This window comes from Dendrobates tinctorius, unplaced genomic scaffold, assembly GCF_039654945.1.
Source record: "Dendrobates tinctorius isolate UK_male_01 unplaced genomic scaffold, ASM3965494v1 ptg000056l, whole genome shotgun sequence".
In the NCBI taxonomy this organism is placed as follows: Eukaryota; Metazoa; Chordata; class Amphibia; order Anura; family Dendrobatidae; genus Dendrobates; species Dendrobates tinctorius.
In genome coordinates, this window is record NW_027361724.1 from 1,940,866 (window position 1) to 1,958,743 (window position 17,878).

Genomic DNA, 17,878 nt, shown 5'->3' on the forward strand with positions numbered 1-17,878 from the left:
ATTTATATAATATCTATCTATCTGTGCTTTATCCATCCATCCATTCATCCATCCATCCATCCATATATATAATGTGTTTATTATCATGTATCTATCTATCTATCTATCTATCTATCTATCTATCTATCTATCTATCTATCTCTATTCTTTCTTCTCTTTGTCTTCCTAGCTGTGCAGTCTATGTATACGCCTCTCTCCCTCTCTCCATATTTATATATTCCCTCCATCGCACAATACACACACACATATATTTTACTATCTCTATCACTTATGGTTGGGAAGCCACGATCATTCCCAGGCCTTGGTCCTTGTACTGCAGTAATAGTATGCTTGAAATAAATCAGTAAAGTATATATATATATATATATATATATATATATATATATATATATATAACAAAAACAAAGGTTAAACTATGAAACTTAAACTGAGTAAAGTCTAGTAAGAGCTGCCCACTCGTCCTGCAGTGCGATACACATTCAGCTCTATGTTATTTGATGTAGATCTGCATTTCCCCACACATGACATGTTAATGTAAAGCTAATAATAGTGATGAGTAGTATAAATACACACGGTATGCATTTTATTTTCTGTAGCAAACACAAGGGCTATTGTATTATCAATACTATTATTTATAAGCAGAGATCACTTTTCTGATGATCTCCTGTGCAATCGATGAGAGACTGCTGCTGATTCTATAAATGTCACAGAAATAAAGGAAATAAAACTTTTCTAAATTAAACACAATGAGAGTGTGGTCGTATTGCTAATGCTATGGTGTGAATTCTCTATGGCTGCTGTCCACACTGAGGCCTCAGGAAGGAGAAGTTACAAGAAGCACAATATGGTTCTATGAAAGTAATCTTATTTTTAGTTTAATAAATGTTACCCAACTGGAACCACAATATATGTCAGAGTTACCCTCTACTGCATTATTACATTGTAGCATTGCACATAACAAAGGCTCTGAGCCTCTCTGCAGCACATTCTGACTCTGCGGCTCTGCTGCGGCTTCACTATGCCTCTGATCGCCATCTTATCGCCATAGAACAGGCTTACCACACAAAATAGATGTGTGCACACACACACACACACACACACACACACACACACACACACACACACACACACACACACACACACACACACACACACACACACATACTGCTCAAAAAAATAAAGGGAACACATTACAGTCTGATCCAAAAATTTTAATGTTCTCTTTATTTGTTTTGAGCAGTATATATATATATGTATATATATATATAGGTTTAATGTTTATTGATAAAGTCAAAATATATGTATATATACACATATATATATAAATGTTCTAAATCGCACACAAGATTTGACATAAATATATAACATACATATGTATGTATATATATATATATATATACTCTGCATATAAATACGTACACGCAGCATGTATTGGATGTATATATATATATATATATATATAATTAAGTAAACAAATACCAAGCAATAAGTAAAAAACAATTGTTGTACATCATACCCACTATATATGTATATATATATATATATATATATATATATATATACACACATACTCACGTACATATATTTACATACATGCACACACATAACTATACACACACACATATGTGCACACATACTGCATAAAATAAATAGTCTGTATTTGAATGTATTTTATAATTTAATGTATTTTAACAATCAGTGCTACAGCATAAGGTTGCAGTGCTCTCCTCACCTAGGACACATATTTCATCTCCTGATAATCAGAATCTATTCTATCTTTTGCAGAGCGTGTGGAAGCTGTATGGATTTTACAATTGTTTTTATTTTTTTTTTACTTTTTCATTAATTTCCCGCTCAAATAATTGTCATATTAACTGATCAACGTTTAATCTCAATTTATTTACCATCTCAACCACTGAAATAAATTAAATTAATCTGAGTTTTCCAACAATTGTTTTCTTGTGTTGGTTTTTTTTTTTGGATGGGGGGGATGTAGTGAAGATCATTTGAAGGTCATTTTTGTTTATAGTCTTAAAAACAAAAGACAGTGACACAGAGTTGCTGCTGTAAACGAATGTGCAAATGTACACTATATATATAGTTTACATATGTATGCATTTAACATAATATATATACACACACACATATAGTCTACAACACACACAGAAAAAAAAAATATATATATATTTATATATGTATAATCTACATCACACACAGAAAATATATATATATATATGTATACTCTACATCACACACAGAAAATATATAAATATATATATATATGTATACTCTACATCACACACACATACTATATATATATATATATATATATATATATATATATATATATATACACACAGACATGGCTTGTCTCTCCCTTTTTTCTTTCCTTTCAGCAGCTATCATGGCTTTCTTGCAGCCTGGTGTCTGTGTCCTGTAATGCCTCAATGCAATGGGAAAACAATAAAGTAATCTAATATAATAACACAAGCTCCTGGAGATCCCAGCCAGTAAATATTCAATGTGTTTGTGCCCTTGTTAAATGGTGATCGCAGAGCCCTGTGTTCGGGGTTTAGCTACATTTCTCTGAATCTGAAGAAAAGCCTACAACAAGAGGTTTATACAAGAGCCAAGAAAAATGGCGCTGGCTGGCAATATGTCCAAAAATCCGCAAGGAATTGCAGTAAATTCCTTTTTTTGTTTGAAGAAAATTTACAACTTGGTAATAGCCCTGGTTATGACCTCCCTGGCTCCTCCATTGGCTGCTGCTGGTCACATGGAGCCTGTGAGGTTCTTCATGGCCTTTTGCCTGGGTTCCCTGGATGATTTTTGCTGCCTTCTGCCTTTAGAGAGTCTCCAACCTTCTTTTTGTAACCTTTGTCTCAGATGAGGTGCATGTAGTGTTCTGTGCCATCCTGATCCCCCTCCTTCCCCTCTTGATTTTATCTCCTGCTTCCTGTTGTGGTTTGTTTTATGCTGCTGATCCCTTCCCAGAGTCACCAGCTCCACTGACTGATCAGTCTGAGGCTCCTTCCCACTGAGGAAGTTTCTCTACTGGTGCAACAGAGAAGGAATCTGGAAAAGCTCACCACCAGATTCTAGTCTGGTAACCACTAAAATGCCACATGGATTACAGCTCCATCCCCTTCCCTGCCTGCCTGCATGTGCTCAGCAAGGGTAAGTGCTGGATGCCATTCATTCTACACCATTCCTGCTTCCATCTGTACAGCACCCTGCCATTGCTTTCTGTGCAGCAGCTACACTCATCTACAGCTATGTGCTGGGCTGCTGCACTGTGTGGAGGTCACAGCACAGGCAATAGCCAGAGGGAGACACTAATCAATACAAGGCAGAAGATGGAGCATTAGACTCAAAGAGTCATTTCTTATGGAGCTTATTGGTGGTCATCTACCTTTAGCTAATGCTACCATATATGAAAAAGAGCTAGACAGGTAATAAATACATAGATATAGATAGATAATAGATTGATAAATAGATAATTGATAGTTAGATAATTGATAGAAGATAGATAGATAAATAGATAGATAGATGAGAGATATTTAATGTCAAGCATAAAGTGATCAGAATTACCAATTACACTGTTTATTTCGCAGTGTTTCTAAAGTGTAAATGATCGTTAATAAACTAATTTGCAGACCATCATTTCATGCAGGAGGTAATCTGAATATGAAAAATGCGCAAATGCTTCTTCACCAGATAATAAGCATACTGTGTATTAGAGATAGGCAGATAAATGATTGACAGATGATATGTGAGTTAAAGTAATTTCATGAAGCAATGTATTAATAAGTGAATAACTAATGTAGTGGCATGCATGTCCCACTTCAATATATATATATATATAGCATTATATACACAAATATATTTATAAATACTTATATATATATATATTAAAGAGGTAATGCATTATATATATGTTCAGTTGCTGTAAAGAATCGTTTTTCCCCCTTTTTCATGTAGTATAATGGTAGTGTTGTAGTGTTGGAGACGTCGAAAATAATCGGTTCCATATTGGTTTGCTTTTATATGAGCGTATAAAATGCATCTTCAGTTTTTGACAAACATCTTGATGTATCTATCTATCTATCTATCTGTCTGTCTGTCTGTCTGTCTGTCTGTCTGTCTGTCTATCTGTCTATCTATCTATCCATTTTTGTTTTCTGAATACTATATGAAATGTACAGACCCCATTCTCCTGCCTGCCTCAGTGTGGCCCCCAGTGTGCAGGGCTGTAATGTTGTGTTATGAGCTAGTGAAGGTTGTGCTGCAGGAAAAGCAGAACAAAGAAAGTATTTCAGCCTTGTTTGTCAGACAGCTGGGAAAGGTATTTAGTGCTCCTCTGCACTGCGGCAGAACCCAGCAGCTGCATCATCATCATCACAGGAAAGAGAGGAAGTCCAGGAGAAAGAGGAAGCCTCCATTCACACTAGCGGCGATGAGGCGTCATCTGCAATAAAGCACTTCACAAAGTAGACAAAAGGAAATGAACAGTTTTACTCACGTTGCAAATCTCCTGAAAGGGGTCATATGGGCAATAAGAAGAGTCATTATATCTCTTTCCTACAGTGTCACCTGCACTAGAAACCTTTAATTGCTTCCTTTTATCCCATTGTTGAATACCTCTAGATGAATAGATTACATCAGAGGAGTCAAGTGGGTGGACTTTAAGATTCAGAATTATGGAGTCGATGGAAAAATAGATAAATGACAGATAGCTACGAATAGACAAATATAAATTGATACATAGCTAGCTATACATGGGGAGGATAGTCAAAAGAATATAGATGGATAGATAACAAGGCAGAGAAACACAAAACAAGTATCCATGTATGTATCCATCTAGAATTTGTCTATTTCTGGATACACAATAGATAATATATATAATACAGACATATACAGTACATTTGAACAGGTCATTATCGTGCAGCAAACATTCCATCATTCATGCTCTATTTTCACTGCAGGACTTTTATACAATGTCACATGCTTTATTAACAATGGGCTTACACGCTTGTGGAATAGATTGGCTGAATGATTGTGCAAATATGCATTTATTGTGCATTAAATATGCTGTTATTGAGAAGTATGGCAATCTACCCCAGGATGGTGGACAGATAGATAGTCAGATAATTAGATAGGTATTCTACTAGTAGTGATATATAATAGGTCAATTTTAACATAAAGTAAGGAAAGTCTCATGCACATATCCATACATGGCAATGATGTATAGAACAATAGGACATACAATGTGTGTGATTAATGTCTATATTATATATACATGGTCACTATTCAACACGAGATATATTATCATACAACATACACATATATATATATAATGTATATGGATGTTATGCTAATACATTATAGGTCAATTTGAATAGTGGCCATTCATATATATATAATATAGACATTAATCACATACATTGTATGTCCTATTGTATATGTGTATCTCTATCTATCTAATATGAAGGTTTGGTATGTACCTGGAGGGCCTGCACCCGAATCCTTTTTCTATTTTGTGCTGTTTTTTTTCCAATTTTTTTATCTATCTATCTATCTATCTATCTATCTATCTATCTATCTATCTATCTATCTATCTATCTATCTATCTACCTAAACCCATCACACATTGGAATATATATATATATATATATATATATATATATATAGACATAATCCTAGAGGAGACACACAATATATAACCATGCTTTATTTTACATATATGAAAAATTTAATGGGAAAGCATATAAAAAAGTGAAAGATATAATTGGAGAGCAGTAATGATGGCTACATTCTTATTTACCAGTTTCTGCTTATTTTTATATATGAAATCCTATTGGCTGATGAACAAAAAAAAAAAGAGTAAAAATGTCTCAGTTAGGATGCACAAAGTATGTGGTGTCATGTGGTGTGTAACCTTATTGTGGAATCTATAGTGGGGGTCTCTGCTGCTCACCCCATCTTCCTACAATGCAGATTCAGCTCTGCGGATATACAGAGCCTATTGTTTCCTCTGGCACAATGGCCAAAGCAGCAAGTGCCCACTACAGGTTTTTCTCACTGGACAGAGAAGGAATGCATGCAACATTTTTTTTGTCATGTCCAAATGTATTGATTGTTCTGTGCAATTTGAGATCAAATGGATATTTCCTAAAAGCTCTTTTTACAATGGTGGACCAGTGTGAACTAACCCCTGGTAGATATGATATTGTCAATTTGTTAAGCTGCATTTTGATAATTGTGTGCATAGAATTGTGTACAGAGACAATGTGAGGCTAATATGGAGAAACGATGGAACTGATAGAAATAATGCAAACTGGTTCTGTTGAAATGAACAGGATTCATGAATGTACCCACCTCTTTCATCATTTTAAAACAAGTATTACTACATGAGTGTGATTGCACCCTCAGGACACTTTCACCTCCAAGACCTGTTGACGCCTTATTAAGTTATTAAACATTGAAAAATAAATAAGAAACATATTACACGCTTGTCAATGATGTGCTATACTTTACATGTCACGCTGTACTATATATTTTGTTGTTGTTACTAAACTGGTTACATGGATAATTCTACCTATTTTTTTTACAGCACGCCCCATTCTCTCATTTAGACCCTTACATCCATTTATTTCTATGTACTGGTATCACACACAGAACTGACAAATACACAAAACACATTAAACATTTTTTTATCAGGGCTTAGAGCCATTGCACACATTTCAGATGAGGATGTTAAGAATAAGATGCCTTTACTGTAGAGGAGACTTTTTTTTTTCACTGCAGTTATTGTAATGAGGACCATGTGAGCTACAGACCTGACTCATATGAAGATCACAATGTTGTATCCCCTGAGTTCTCTGGTCTGCAGATAATCATCAATCCCCATGTTGACATTATGGAATTTTCAAAGTGCAACTCTGATCTCTTTAGGTTCCTAGCTGTGTGTAAAATAACCAGAATTTCCTTACCAGAACACAACTATCACCGAAGAATGTTTATAAGGAATCTTGTAATAGTTTGCATACAATCCTCATTGGGTTGGAGATGTCTATCCTGACAGGGTAAAACATAAACAGATTCCTGTAGACCAGGTGTTTGAATCGCTGCCAGAAAACTAGCTCCTTCCCAAAGATCAAAGTTTCTCATTTAAACAGCCTAATCCTTCCAAAATCTATCTATCTATCTATCTATCTATCTATCTATCTATCTATCTATCTATCTATCTATCTATCCTGTATATCTATCTATTTTAAGGGTAGGTTAATTTTAACATTGAGAGATAGAATATAAAAAATAAAATCCAGAAAATAACATTGTATAAATTATATTAATTTATTTGCATTTTTCTGTGAGAAATAAGTATTTGATCCCCTACCAACCATTAAGAGTTCTGGCTCCTACAGACCAGTTAGACGCTCCTAATCAACTTGCTACCTGCATTAAAGACAGCTGTATTACATAGTCACCTTTATTAAAGACTCCTGTCCACAGACTCGATTAATCAGTTAGACTCTAACCTCTACAACATGGGCAAGACCAAAGAGCTTTATAAGGATGTTAGGGACGTGATCATAGACCTGCACAAAGCTGGAAGGGGTTACAAAACCATAAGTAAGACGCTGGGTGAGAAGGAGACAACTGTTGGTGCAATAGTAAGAAAATGAAAGAAATACAAAATGACTATTCAATCAACATCGATCTGGGGCACCATGCAAAATCTTACCTCGTAAGGTATCCTTGATCATGAGGAAGGTGAGAGATCAGCCTAAAACTAAATGGGGGGAACTTGTTAATGATCTCAAGACAGCTGGGACCACAGTCACCAAGACAACCATTGGTAACACATTATGCCGTAAAGGTTTAAAATAATGCAGTGCCCGCAAGTTTCCCCTGCTCAAGAAGGCACATGTGCAGGCCCATCTGAAGTTTGCCAATGAACATCTGGATGATTCTGTGAGTGACTGGAATAAGGTGTTGTGGTCAGATGAAACAAAAATTGAGGTTTTTGGCATTAACTCAACTCGCTGTGTTTGGAGGAAGAGAAATGCTGCCTATGACCCAAAGAACACCATCCCCACTGTCAAGCATGGAGGTAGAAACATTATGTTTTTGTGGTGTTTCTCTGTTAAGGGCACAGGACTACTTCACCTCATCAAATAGAGAATGGATGGAGCCATGTGCTGTAAAATCCTGAGTGACAACCTTCTTCCCTCCGCCAAGACATTAAAAATGGATCATGGCTGGGGTCTTCCAATAAGACAATGACCCAAAACATACAGCCAAGGCAACAAAAGAGTGGCTCAAAAAGAAGCACATTAAGGTCATGGAGTGGCCTAGCCAGTCTCCAGACCTTAAACCCATAGAAATCTTATGGAGGGAGTTGAAGCTCCGAGTTTGCCAAGCAACAGCCTCAAAATCTTAAAGATTTAGAGATGATCTGCAAAGAGGAGTGGAGCAAAATTCCTCCTGACATGTGCGCAAACCTCATCATCAACTACACAAAACGTCTGACTGCTGTGCTTGCCAACAAGGGTTTTGGCACCAAGTATTAAGTGATTTTCTGGATTTTATTTTTGATATTCTATCTCTCAATGTTAAAATTAACCTACCCTTAAAATTATAGACTGTTCATGTCTGTCAGTGGGCAAACTTACAAAATCAGCAATCAAATACTTATTTCCCCCACTGTATCTCATATCTATCTATCTATCTATCTATCTATCTATCTATCTATCTATCTATCTATCTATCTATCTATCTATCTATCTTTTTATCTAACATACTATCAATATCTGTCTGTCTATTTTTTACATAATTATTTCTCTATAAATCTTTATTTCTGTGTTCTGATATATTGTTGATTGCCTAAAGACTGCAATAAAAAATCTCTTTTTTGCCAAAAATGCCATGCATAGTATGAATAGTTTCAGTGTGAACACCAAAAAAGAGACAACAGAGTGATGGACAAATCTAAAAAACAAAATGATCTTTATTGGTATATTGATATATGTATGATTTTTTTTTAAATCAATAAAACCAAGCCACAAAATAGACACAAAGGACAGTGATGGAAGAATTACACAGGGTTGTATAGCGCAATACCCATATACAGTAAGTAGTTGCACAGTATTGAAGTCAGGCATGAAAGACAACAATTCATTGCTAAACAAGTGCTGAAGTATATCATACAACTCCAGGTAATAGTAAAGCATGAAAAACGGGAACCCATGAAAACCTGTAAGAGAAAGAGGTAAGTAGAAGCCAGTGGCTGAGATCCTGGATTCACTCACCAAGCACACTGACACTAGACATGTTTCGCCAATAGTTTCGCCAGCCATCCATGCCATATATATATACACACAGTTTGAATGGTAAAACCAGCTAAAAAGCTTGTGAGTGTGTCATCACGCATTGTAGCGATTGTTCACATACATTTTGTAAATTAGTCACAATTGGATTTGTATTTGATGTAAATCACCTGTTCAAAGGTGGAATGACACAATACGCATAAGTAAACAGATCAAGTCCAACCACATCTAGCAATCATAGTGGCTGGCTGTTAAAATGTATCAGACATGAAGATAGTTATGACAAGACAAAAAAAATAGCTTTTTTTCCAGTTTTTAACATCTTCAAAATCATTGTACAAGTGTTTGCTATTTTCATATATTTGTATTGCAAGAGGTATTTTGACAAAATAATGTAAACCCATAAAAAAGTCCCATATCTATACGAGAACACCATCATATCCACCCTACACATATTACCCCACTTTACCACATATCCATTAAATGATAAGTGTCTGCCAATGGCCACCCATCTAATATGAGTGGAGGCCTGACGTTCCCTCCGACAGATGATTTTGGGGTAAAGAAGGAGCAAGAGTTTGAAATTTCAATAGCCAATTTCGTTGTTTTCAGGAAAAATAATCTGCTGTCAGGGGCTTCTACCAGTGGATTTTTCCTCTCTCTCTCCCCATTGAAAACATTAAACTCTCAGCCAAGCTGAGCACATTAGTATAGGAGGTCATGAATGATAGTTGTCTGCTGAATTAATTTTATGGTGACAGTTATCTCATGAGTATGGCTAACTTTAGAAAACATGAAACAATTACTTAAAGAGTAATTTTAATTTTTCCTTCATAAAACAATAGTACATATGAAAATAAACAACTTTGCAATATACAGTGGTGTAAAAAAGTGTTTGCCACCTTCCTGATTTACTATTCTTTTGCATGTTTGTCACACTTAAATGTTTCAGATCACCAAACACATGTAAATATTAGACAAAGATAACACAATTAATAACAAAATTCAGTTTTTAAATGAAGATCTTTATTATTAAGGGAAAAAGAAATCCAAACCTTCAGGGCCCGGTGTGAAAAAGTGGTTCCCCCCCAAAAAAAACAAACAACAAACATAACATAAAGTAACTGTGATTTATCACATCTTTGGAAGCTGAGTTTTGAATTCCCCTAGTAGCACCGAGGCCTGTTTACTGCCACACCTGTTCTCAATCTAGAAGTCACTTAAATAGGACATGCCTGACAAAATGAAGTAGCCCAAAAGATCCTCAAAAGCTAGACATCATGTTGCAATCAAAAAAATTCTGGAACAAAGGAGAAACATTATAATTGAGATCTATAAGTCTAGAAAAGGCAATAAAGTCATTTTGAAAGCTCAGTGAGAGACATTATGCACAAATAGCAAAAACATAGAACACAGGTCAACCTTCTCAGGAGTGGCCGGATGACCAAAATCACTCCAAGAGTGCAGTAACGACTCATCCAAGAGGTCACAAAAGACCCCACAACAACATCCACAGAACTGCAGGCCTCACTTGCCTTAGTGAGGCTGTGTTCACACACAGCGTTTTTTCTTGTGGTTTTTCCAGCGGATTTGCCAAAAAATCCACGGGAAAAGCGCAAAAAAGAAGCTTCCCATTCATTTCTATGCATTTAGCACTTTTTGTGCACATTGATGCGTTTTTTACTGTGAAAAAAACACATCGGTAAAAAATGCAGCAAGCTCATTAATTTCGTGTTTTTTTCCGCATTTCTGGCTTTTTCCATGTGTCTAGAAACCGCGCGGGAAAAAAACGCAAAAAAAGTGTTAAAAGCTAGCAGAAAACTTGCAGAAAAAAAACACGTGGTTTCTGGGAAGGGAGTCCTGTTTTTCAGCAGAAAATTTCTGCTACGTGTGCACTTAGCCCCTTAAGGTCAGGATTCATGACTCCACCATAAGACAAAGACTGGGCAAAAATGAACTGCATGGCAGAGTTTCATCATGAAAACCACTGCTGAGCAATAACAACATAAAGGGTCATCTCAGTTTTGTCAGAAAATATCTTGATGATCTCCAAGAATTTTGGCAGATTACTCTGTGGACTGATGAGACAAAAGTTGAACTTTTTGGAAGGTGTCTGTCCCATTACATCTGGCGTAGAAGTTACACAGCATTTTCGAAAAGGAACATATTACCAACACTAAAATATGATGGTGGTAGTGTGATGGTCTGGGGCTGCTTTGCTGATTCAGAACCTGGAAGACTTGCTGTGTTAAATGGAACCATGAATTCTGCTGTTTATCAAAAAATCCTGAAGGAGAATGTCTGGCCATATGTTAGTGACCTTAAGCTGAAGCTCTCTTGGGCTATGCAGCAGGACAATGATCCAAAACACACCAGCAAGTCCACCTCTGAATGGCTTAAGAAAAGCAAAATTAAGGCTTTGGAGTGGCCAAGACAAAGTCCTGGCCTTAATCTGATTGAGATGCTGTATCATGACCTTAAGGCTATGTTCACACCTGGCGTTTTTTTCGCGTTTTCGCGGCAGCCTCAATAGTAAAAAGTTGGTCACACTCCTCAAACACTATGTTTGAGGAGTGTGACCAACCTGTCAATCAGTTCTCCAAGCGATGCTCCAGATCGCTTGGAAAACGCTAGCAATTCTGCAAGCTAATAACACTTGCAAAATGCTAGTTTTTCCATGGGAAAATCGCGGGAATTTAAAATGCGATTTTCCCGCGGAATGGAATTCGGAATTCTCGCGGTAATTTCCGCGAGAGTTCCGCTACGTGTGAACGTAGCCTAAAAAGACTGTTCATGCTCGGAAACCCTCCATTGTGGCTTAATTACAACAATTCTAAAAAGATGAGTTGGCCAAAATTAGTCCAGAGCATTGTAAAAGACTAATTGCCAGTTGTCGCAAATGCTTGATTGCAGTTGTTGCTGCTAAGGGTGGCCCAACCCATTATTAGGTTTAGGGAGCAATCACTTTTTCACACCGGGCCCTGTAGGTTTGGATTTATTTTTCCCTTAATAATAAAGACTTTCATTTAAAAACTGCATTTTGCGTTTACTTGTGTTATCTTTGTCTAATATTTATATTTGTTTGGTGATCTGAAAAATTTATGTGTGACAAACAGGTAAAAGAATAGGAAATCAGAAAGGGGGCAAACACTTTTTCACACAAGTGTATGCTATCAGACAAAATTGCTTTTTTCTCTGTCAGAATTGATAATTAATTACTATGGATGAACCGGAACCCCATTGCAAACAATGGGGACCCAAACTTTTGAGCTGGAAAAAAATATCTCTCTCTTTCTCCCCAAGAACTCAGAACATTGCAGCAAACCTCCGAGAGGAGTCCGTGATCGCTGTTTAGCACCAGACACTAACTGTCCAGTACGAGCCCCGAACTTTTAAGTTCAGGTTTAGCGATGAGTGGACCCGTGGAAGTTCAGGTTCTGGTTGCTGACCCAAACTTTAGTCCAAAGTTCGGTTTGGGTACGAGAATTGTACCTGAACTTAAGCCAGAACCTGAACTACGTTGAAAACAATGGAGAACAGAACATAGGATCTGTAAAAAATATTCTCTCTCTTCCCCAGAACTACGAACATTGCAATGGACTTCCAGGAGAATTCCGTGTTCGGCATTTAACACCGGACAGTTACGAACCCTAAACTTTTAAGTTCGGGTTTGCTGATCTCTATTCAGTATCAAATTCTCAATTCACAGGTAAAATCTGTACTCAATGAAGACATACTTTCCCATTACTGAGACGAGATGGCAGCTGCTTATAATGAATTTCAAAGTGGGAGGAGGAGCTAGAGACAGAGCTCCTCCTCCTCCCTCTTCTACCTAGATAAAATCTTATCAGTGGCAGCTGCCATCTCCTCTCAGTAATGAGAAAGTCTGTCTTCACTGAATACAGAATTTACCTGTGAACTGAGAATTTTGATAATGACTGATCAGTTTTTGCAGAGAAAGAAGCAGAGATCTCTGATAAGATTTATTACAAAGTTGCTTATTTTCATGTCTACTATTGATTTATCAAATAAAAATTAAAATAATAATAATCTTTATATAGCGCTAACATATTCCGCAGCGCTTTACAGTTTGCACACATTTTTCATCACTGTCCCCGATGGGGCTCACAATCTATATTCCCTATCAGTATGTCTTTGGAGTGTGGGAGGAAACCGGAGTGCCCGGAGGAAACCCACGCAAACACGGGGAGAACATACAAACTCCTTGCAGATGTTGTCCTTGGTGGGACAACCACTGAGCCACCGTGCTGCCCCAAATGAAAGTTACTGAACTTTTTTTTTTTTACTATGTTCACACCCAAAATTCTACTACTTACTACACAACAGCTAACTGGTTGCATGGTAAAATAAAAAAAAAGTAGTCTATTATATTAAAGGGAAGCTGTCAGCAGGATTGTGCACAGTAACCTACAGACAGTGTCAGGTCAGCGACGTTATACTGATTGCAATGATACCTTGGTTGATAAAATCCGTCTTGTAGTTGTTCTTTAATCTTCATTTTCAGTTTTGAGTTAATGATATGCTCGGGCTCGGGGCGGCCTGTGGGGGTCTTCATGTGGTGCTCTGATTAGGTGATCATGTGTATGCCTTCTGACAGGTCACTGATCCCTCACTGACCTTCCCCTGATTTTAAATAATAGATATTATATATTGGAAAAAAAAATCACCTTCAGCGGGCAGGCTCCGGTGGCGGTACCTGCGCTGCCGCATGATCCCATGTATAATGTTCATTTAATTCTTTTATTTGCTTGTATAAATAAATTAATTTAAAAAAATCTGTCTCAAAACAGCGCGCAGCAGCAGCTAGCGGCGATCTGATAGAAGCTACTGTGCAGGCGCCGTCAGCACCATCTTGCTAGACAAAATAAAAATTGCCTCCTCCAAGATAGTGCTGCCAGCCGATAGCTGCTACTGTGCAGGCGCTGCCGGCACCATTTTGAGACAGATTGTTTTTCTTAATTAATTTATTCATACAAGAAAACAAAATAATTTAATGCACATTATACATGAGCTCATGCTGCAGTGCAGATGCCGCCACCGGCGCCTGCCTGCTCAAGGTGATTTTTTTCAATATATATATATATATGTATAATATTCATTAGCAAAATAGGGGGCAGGTCAGTGAAGGATCAGGGGGCAGGTCAGTGAGGGATCAGGGATCTGTCATAAGCCATCAGTATGAATATCTAACCAAAGCACCACATAAAGCCCCCCACACAGGCTGCCCCGAAGCGCAAGAATTTCATTAACTGAAAACTGAAAATAAAGATTAAACAACAACCACAAGGCGGATTTCACCAACCAAGGTATCATTTTAGTCAGTATAATGGTGCCAACCTGACACTGTCTGTAGGTTACTCAGCACAATCCTGCTGACAGCTTCCCTTTAAAGGTGCCAATTTACATTACATAGCTCCAAGTAAAATATTTGTTCAGCAAGAGCTATTCTCCCCAAATTCGCTATACATATGTACACATGTAAAGCTTGCATGTGTTTCCAATAAGTATGAGAGGTAAGCCACTGCCAAACCCTTATGGAAGCAGTGTGTCGCCTATGAAAACAGGATAGAGTATGTTGAAATTCAATATGCCCCATCCTATCATATATAGTCAGGAAATAATTAGGATACCCACCTACAAATGTGCCATGTAATACTGCAATTTTCCTATAGGTACTGCTGTAGGAAAAATTAATGGTCACAATTCATTTCCTCCAATGGCTGATTATCAGGAATGGAGAAGCCATAACAATGGTGATAAGGTGATTCCTTGGAAATAGCTCAGTATTTAGCACGGTGGCTCAGTGTTCAGGATAACCCACCAGGGACAACATCTGTAAAGAGTTTGTATGTTCTCCTCCCATTCTTCAAACACATACTGATAGGGAATTTAGATTGTGAGCCCCAATGGGGACAGTGATGATAATGTCTGTAAAACGCTGTGGAATAGGATGGCGCTATAAAAGCAAAATAATAATCATTTTCACAGCAGCACAATCATTAAGAATCTATTATAGGCAATTATTTGACTGTATAGTATTGATCTTCCTCTTGATTTACAGTGGCCAATGGTTATAACAATTCCATGAAAAATTAAACTAAATACTGTTAAGCATAATTGGGCTTTTTACTAACTTTATTTAAAGATTTACATTTAAAGTCCCCAAAGTCCAACGTTTGTTGAACCTACCATTATAAGGAGGATTAGCCAACAGTCTAAAATTTATAGCATCCTTCCAACTCTCCAAAGTAGATGATGTTGGGGACAGAAGGATTCTGTTGGACCTCCTATGGCCAATCCTTCCTATGACCCATAATTACTATGGCCAATCCTTCCTGTGACTAATCCTTCCTATGGCCAATCCTTCTTATGGCCCATCCTTCTTATGGCCAATCCTTCCTATGACCAATCCTTCCTATGGCCAATCCTTCTTATGGCCAATCCTTCTTATGGCTAATCCTTCTTATGGCCAATCCTTCTTATGGCTAATCCTTCTTATGGCCAATCCTTCCTATGGCCAATCCTTCCTATGGCCAATCTTCCTATGGCCAATCCTTCTTATGGCCAATCCTTCTTATGGCTAATCCTTCTTATGACCAATCCTTCCTATGGCCAATCCTTCCTATGGCCCATCCTTCCTATGGCCAATGCTTCCTATGACTAATCCTTCCTATGGCCAATCCTTCCTATGGCCAATCCTTCCTATGGCCAACCCTTCTTATGGCCAATCCTTCCTATGACCAATCCTTCCTATGGCCCATCCTTCCTATGGCCAATCCTTCCTTTGACTAATCCTTCCTATGGCCAATCCTTCCTATGGCCAATCCTTCCTATGGCCCATCCTTACTATGGCCAATCCTTCCTATGACTAATCCTTCCTATGGCCAATCCTTCCTATGGCCAATCCTTCCTATGGCCAATCCTTCCTATGGCCCATCCTTACTATGGCCAATCCTTCCTATGACTAATCCTTCCTATGGCCAATCCTTCCTATGGCCAATCCTTCCTATGACCAATCCTTCCTATGGCCCATCCTTACTATGGCCAATCCTTCCTATGGCCCATCCTTCCTATGGCCAATCCTTCCTATGGCCCATCCTTACTATGGCCAATCCTTCCTATGACTGATCCTTCCTAAGGCAAATCCTTCCTATGGCCCATCCTTACTATGGCCAATCCTTCCTATGACTAATACTTCCCATGGCCAATCCTTCCTATGGCCAATCCTTCCTATGGCCAATCCTTACTATGGCCAATCCTTCCTATGGCCAATCCTTACTATGGCCAATCCTTCCTATGGGCCATCCTTCCTATGGCCAATCCTTCCTATGGCCAATCCTTCCTATGGCCAATCCTTTCTATGGCTAATCCTTACTATGGCCAATCCTTCCTATGGCCAATCCTTTTGGACATAAGCCACTGCCAAAAAAATGTCAGTGGGTGTCACAGGGAACCCAGGAGCTCTTGACCAAATCTCTGTATGGGGAAGTTGGGAGAGATAGCTGTCAGCTGAAGGGCCATTTGGCCAACATATATCTAATGTACATGTTTTTTTTTTTTTAAATCTGTATTAGGGCTTAGAATGTTACAGTTTAGGATGTCCTTCTGTTGCAAAAATTGGTGCATATTGAAGAAAATGCTTTGTGATATATTAACTTTGTAATTAAACCCAATGTTATCTATTTATCTTGTTTTACGCCTTGCTAGCGCTTCTATGGACCCGGAGAAGCGCCAGCAAGGCTTGAAACAGCCGTAGTCCGGCAGGTCTCACTGTTCATGAGAAACCTCCCCTGACTCCTGCAGCTTCGCAAATATCAATGTAACCAATTTTATGGATTAAAACCACATCTTGAAAGAAGGATCGGGTGAGTGCTGCTTTTCTTGTTACTTTTTCGCAATATAATACATGTTCTTTATGCACGCATCACACAGATGAGATCCAACGAGGATATTTCTGAGAATTTGGGTTGAAATAACACACAGAAAAATGTGACTTGGTGCCTGGAATAACCCTTCTTTTATTGAACCAATATATAAGTAAAATAAATAAATGCATTTTTAAGCCTGAGCAGGACACAACTGATGCAAAATTTATGCACTTTGTGAAGAATGGGCTCGTGCATTGAGGTTTATTAGATTTGTTTGGGCTTAGGCTCAATTACCAGTCTCACCAGTGAGAGTCCTTTTTAACTCCATTGTGTCGTTATCTTATTGGTCTCAGTTGTTTTTTTTTTATAACTTGTTCTTTAAATTTCTCAATATTACTAACTTTTCTTTGGCAGCTCTTGATTTTGAAGCTGATCTACCATGACTTCTATGTAACATGTGGTTGTGATACGTTCTCTAGAGCGGGGGCTGATGCTTGCAGCTGCTTTGTGATCTGGCATATAAAGGAAGATTCTGGGTCCCTGAGTCTAGAATATCTCCCGATGATCTTTATCTTGATAGTTCTTGTCCTGATGTGACATCCCCCATATAGTACCTTGTCTTAGACACTTTTTGTACTTCGTTATATACTTCATAGA

At 37.8% G+C, this 17,878-nt stretch overlaps 1 protein-coding gene across 1 annotated transcript in view; it reads left to right on the plus strand.

Annotated features, from left to right (window-relative positions):
- The first annotated feature begins 2,847 nt into the window (after positions 1-2,847).
- The window catches only part of HOXD3 (homeobox D3), a 46,925-nt gene continuing 31,894 nt past the window's right edge, over positions 2,848-17,878 (plus strand). Inside the window, exon 1 of the mRNA XM_073577423.1 lies at positions 2,848-3,177. The gene's annotated coding sequence lies outside the window, so the exon portion shown is untranslated. The remainder of the gene's footprint in view (positions 3,178-17,878) is intronic.